Source organism: Crocodylus porosus, unplaced genomic scaffold (genome assembly GCF_001723895.1).
Source record: "Crocodylus porosus isolate Cpor-Errol unplaced genomic scaffold, CroPor_comp1, whole genome shotgun sequence".
NCBI classification, from domain to species: domain Eukaryota; kingdom Metazoa; phylum Chordata; order Crocodylia; family Crocodylidae; genus Crocodylus; species Crocodylus porosus.
This window is the reverse complement of record NW_017728948.1, coordinates 14,074,941-14,080,529: the sequence shown is the minus strand read 5'-3', so window position 1 is coordinate 14,080,529 and position 5,589 is coordinate 14,074,941. Positions and strand designations below refer to the sequence as shown.

At 45.0% G+C, this 5,589-nt stretch overlaps 1 long non-coding RNA gene across 1 annotated transcript in view; it reads left to right on the top strand.

The window, feature by feature from the left end:
• The first annotated feature begins 572 nt into the window (after positions 1-572).
• Positions 573-5,589, top strand: part of LOC109321950 — a 9,859-nt gene continuing 4,842 nt past the window's right edge. Inside the window, exons 1-2 of the long non-coding RNA XR_002104244.1 lie at positions 573-583; positions 1,007-1,016. This is a non-coding gene — a long non-coding RNA (uncharacterized LOC109321950). The remainder of the gene's footprint in view (positions 584-1,006; positions 1,017-5,589) is intronic.

The window sequence follows — 5,589 nt, the reverse complement described above, 5'->3', positions numbered from 1 at the left end:
TCACCTGCCTCTGGAAGGTCTAAATTAATGAGAAATCAAGCTTTGTGTGGTTGCTTTCCAAGTCTAGAAGAACTACTCAGTGGGCAGAATTATAGCATTTATGAATTCAAGCAACAAAACAAGGCCAAGTATAGGACAGAAAAGTAGCTCTGGAAGCTTCAGTCTACAGATCTGCTTTGGTCAACACTTCTCTACTCTGATGTGCCCTACCTGTTTTCTCTGTGCTGGGCCTCTCAAACTTCCACCATCGATGTGGAGGTTTTTTCTTGTCTAGTTATGCAGAAAGGTCTAGATTAGCGATTCTGTAAATCAGTCAGACTTGAATCCAGATTCTGGGCTACAAGTAAGTGCAAACCTCTGTACTGGGACACAGAACCACTGCAGAAAACACACCTTCAGTTCAGGCTGACAGGCCCAAGGAGTTCTTCCTGCTCGGTTTGACTTGGGCTTTGATGCAAAATCTGAATAGCTGTTGAAAGCAGGAAGTAGCTCAGGCTTTCAGAGTTGCTGAGTTCTTTAGAGGAAAACCAGTTCTGTTTGCTTGGGTGCAGCCATAACAGGGGCAAAGGAAATAGCAAAGTAGGTAACTTGAGACGCTAGGAAATCTTGACCTGTGTTACTGTTTTTATCAAGGTTATAGGTTGTAGCCGTGTTGGTCCAAGAACATGGGCAGACAAAGTTCTTTGGGTAAATCTGATATTTTTTTTTTAGACCAACTCAAATAGTTGGAAAAAATCTTCTTTGCAAGATTCTGGATATAAATACTCTTTGTCAGGCTGGGGAAGCATCTGCAGCTGGTGTGTGCTCTTCCTGGATGGAATGAATAGCAAAAAGCCAGAGGCTGGTCCGCATGCAAGAAAGCCAGTAAACTGAGGTGTCAGTGAGTGAGAGACAGGCTGCGGGGCAGGGTGGGAAAGGGAATTAATTTAGCTGGTACATAGTGGAGAGGTACCAGGGGAGTCAGATGTCAGGCAGGTTATAATGTTTTTATCAATGGTTTTAACAGTGAGTGTTATGTAGGTATCCAGAGTAAATGCAGGCTCCTCTATTTTTTATAATTTAAAGGTGGAAGTACATAAAGGTATGTGAAAGGTAGGATGAGTCTGTGGCTTGTGGGCTAACTCAAGACGGGGCATCCAATTCCCAGTTCCTCCATAGGTTTCCTGTGTGACTCTGGGCAAATCACTTCGCTTCCAGTAATGCCAACTCTCATGAGAAAGTCATGAGACTCCCAATTTCCAAGTAAAAGTAACTCTAACTCGTGATCTCCAGATAAAGATATCAAATCTCAGGATTTTTTTCTTCCAGTGTGTGTAGAGCAGTGCCATGCTGGTAAGTCTATGGAGGGGGGGAGGGGAAGATCAAGGCCCCCACAGTGAGGGAGGGAGTGGGGCATGAGTTGGGATGAATGGGGCCCTGGAGCCGGGGGTAGTCGTGCAGCAGAGCCGTGGGTGACTTGTCCAGGAGCATGGGGGGAGCAGAGCTTCCTGCCACTGCATACACCCCTGGGGGAGGCATAGGAAGCACATGCCCCCTGGATTTGTGTGTGAAGCAGAGGTGGGCTGTGGCTCTGCACCCTGCTGCCTTTGCCCTGGGAGCCGTGCACAGGCTGTGCTGCATCCTCTGCCATCCAGCAGTGTCACACAACTCCCAGGGCAAAGGCAGCAGGGCGCAGAGCCCCAGCCCGCAGCCCACGTCTGCTCTGCACACAAATCCAGAGGGCACATGCTCCCCATGCCTGTCCCGGGGGTGCACGCAGTGGCAGGGAGCCGCACCCCTGGACAAGCCGCCTATGGCTCCATCGCATGACCTGCCCTAGCCTCTGTGTGTGTGTGTGTGTGTGTCTGCCACTCACTGCCAAGCCACAGCCCCCCCAGCTCTGCTGCTACCCCTTACTCCTGTCCCACAGTACCCTGAATCCTGCGAGGGTATGCAGAGACCCCCCCCGCCCTGGGCTCCAACCCCCCACATACGTCACAGCCCCCCACACCATCACAAATAATCCCCCCACCCCACACATGTGCTTCAAAAACAGCATCTCATGACTTACGTTCCAAATCTCTTGATTTTTAGGAGTTTGTCTCATGATTTCTGACGTGGTAGGGTTGGCAATACTGAGCTCCTCGCTGCAAAGTTTAAATATTTTTTTTCTGAACTAAGATTTCATTTGAAAGCCCAGCTTATTTACCAGATGTTTGGTTTTTAGTTGGAAAACATTATGAATTTGAAGCAAAATGAAAATGTTTATGCTAAAAAGCCATTTTAATTGGGAAAAAACAAAGAAACCATCAGTCAGCTTTTCCCAGTGAAATAAAAGGAAAAAATGCCCCAAGAGTACACAACTAGGATAAGATCAACAGATATTTTACAGGCTTGGTTAGAAAAATCTCTTTGAATTCCCTCATAGACTTACTGCCTGAAGATGAAAAAAGGCAAAGGGGAGGGAGGGGGGGAGGTGCAAAATTGACAGGAATTACCTAATTTGCAGTAGCTGCTCTGGGCTCAAGTTTAGGATCAAAGTGATTTTATTCCAGAACAATTATTCCAGGGTCAACTGACTTATTTTGCAGCCCAGTGCTCATGGAGGGAACTACGTTAGCCCAGGACAGCAGTTGCGGCATTCCAGTCAATTTTCCCCTGTAGGCAAACCTTAAATCTCTGCTGCAGGAACGAGTGGGAACACATCCAGCCGGTACAGCCCCTGGCTCTATCCGCTGGTTTTCTGTGTTCATACATGGCCATGAGTTGATGAATCAAATAATACTATTATCATGCTTGTCTTTGAATGAGGCAAAAAGGGGAATTACTTTTTGACATCACTGCCTTTTAGGTTTTGCCTTTTCATTGACTATCCACCCTCTTAAACTATTTCCTCTTAGATATTTTAGTATAGATTTTTTTTTCCCCCAAGCTGAATCTTGTTATGTTTTATTACTGTTTCTAATCTCTTTAAATCCTTTTGGATTATTTCTCAGTCTCAACTGGTGTTTGCAACTCCATGTCCTTTCACTTTGTCTGAGAATTTCATTAAATGATGTTTTATTCCTTTTTTCCAGATCACCCGTGAGGAATTAAGTAGAAGCAGACCAAACCCTGAGCCTTGGGGTGCTCTGTGAGGCACTCTTCCCAGTGGTGTACATTGCCATGTCTCGTCACCCTGGGTTGACTGTGTTCTTGGGCAGTTTTCAATCTACATGACTGCATTTTTTCCTATCCAAGCCAATTTGAATTAATTTCAAATAAGATTTCAGGAGACAGTATCAAATCCTTTAATAAAATATACAGCAGATGCTGTATTGTCTGTTCCATTCACCCCACAATTTTTTCTTCTGTCAAAAAAAATATAAAGCTATTGGGACTCCCTGTGTGGTGGGACTTACTCTCTACAAAATCATGCTACTCGCTCAGCATGTAGGAATTGCCATACTGGATTGTACCAGTGGCCATGTTAGTCCAGTATACCTGTTGCTGTGCTTCAGTGGACACCTGACAGTGATGAAATAAAAGGCCCATAGGAAGTTTCTTCCTAGGCTTAATTAGAAGTTGGTTTATTCCTTGAGGAAGGAGGGTTTTATATCCCTTCCAAAACACATGGTGCCAAATTTCCAAAGTATCTTAGTGGCTAAGGCATTTGGTGTTTTAATTCTGTTCCAACAAGAGTTTGACAACAAAAAGGTTATGAAAATCTGGGCATTAGGCAATTAGGATGTCTACACTGCTAATTAGTACTAGGCTTAGGGTTGTCCTCAAGTCTGAACTTGAAAACTTTCAACATTGAAAATGCCTTGGCTAGATCCAGCCTGACCCCAGAAGCTCTGGTGGCCATCAGGGGCTGATGCTAAGCCTTCTTTCTTGTTCCTCCCTGCAGTGTATTTGATGATGGGCGATCACTCGTGAACGAGTAAGATTGTCTTCTAAGGGTCTTAATAGTAAGTCCGCAGGTGGCTCCATAGCCCAATTCTCGATCGACACGTCTTGTTGCAGTGAGGACAGCTGTTTGCCGGAGGGATGGGCACTGCGTTGCTGCACTGGATGTTCTGATGTTCTTTTTGCCTGTTCCTCTTTTCCTCTTCTCCGTCTTCCACCTTCCTGTAGTGTATTTGGCCCTCACCTGGGTGCTATGAGCCACATGCGCGTAGTCTACCAGGAACAATCTTACAACTCCCAGTTCCTGTCTCCTGGCCTTTCTTTACCCCGTTTCCTATCTTTATTGCCCAACTAGAGCCAAGCACAGCAGCAAAGATGTTAGGTTCATTCCCAGAAGGACTCCACCAAGGGAAAGGGATGTCCAATGCACAGTGAACAGAAGGTAACGTATAGGCAGGGAGGTTAGGGGGGTGTAGGAAGCTCACATGATTTGCGCTACTTGAACGCACCGTTAAAGTTGATTCAATATCAATGCAGATATTAGGTTAGGTGTAATTTAGGATTTCTTGGGGAAAGTTTCTTCTTTTTTTTTGCCTCACTGTTGTGCAGGGGTAGTAATCTTCCTCGGATCATGTGAACCTATTGCAAGTAATTTCTGCTATTGCTATGGGAAGACAGTGGCAGTGACTTTTTCTTCTCTACTTTTTATCTGTGCTTTTTACTAAAAGATTTTTTGTAGGGTTGTGATATCTGAGAAAAACATGAGAACCTCTTGTGAACCTCTTTCCCTGGGTCTTCAGGTAGCTGTCCTCACCAGCCTGGGATGCTTTTTCCGTTTCTATGTTGTCAGTAGTAAAATAAATTGATTAGCTAATTTCCTTACCAGTCTACAGAATGTAATCTGAACACATTCTCCAGAAAAGAAGAAATCCCTCTTCCCAAAGTGCTGTGCTGGCAGCCTTGCTCTTTCCTGCTAAAAAGAACAGTTGTCTTTCACCTAAAAGCCTTTAGTAGGACAAAGAAAGTGTTGTGAGTTGTGCTGTGTTATGAGCAGTGTGCTCATCAAGCCTTTGGGGGTTTGTACATGTTTCCATCCCCTTGCAGAATAGAGGCGTACACAAGAGGTCCTAATAAAGATAATTGCTACAATGGAAGGTAGTAGGGCAAGATGAGATGAGGATTAAAGCCAGCAAAATTCCCATTGCAGAGTCTCATTGGAAAGACTCCAGCTCCTCAAGCTCTCTAAGCAGATGCATAACTCTAGGCACGTGAGTAATAAGCTGACTCCAGTGCTTCACATGACGCATGTACCTTGTTGACTCAGGGCAGAGAGAGAAATGGACTACTCAGGTTTTCATAGTGTGTGTTTTCTCCATCATAAGAATCTGCCACACAAAGCAGATATTTCCTCACATAATACTTGTGGCTTAACTGCAATAAAGCTATGACGAAAGCCAGAAGCACTGTTCGACTCGTAGGAAATTAAATGTTTACTATCAGTTCTGCAGAGTTGGACCAACCTGTGGTTAATGCTTCAGCATCTTGCACACTGCTTTGCTGGTCTCAGGATTTTCACAATACAGTTTCTGTTAAAAAACTGGGGAATGGGAATAGTTTCATAGTTTCTAGGGTCGGAAGGGACCTGAGCAGATCATCTAGTTCGACCCCCTGCCATGGCAGGAAAGAGTACTGGGGTCAAACGACCCCAGCAAGGTGTACATC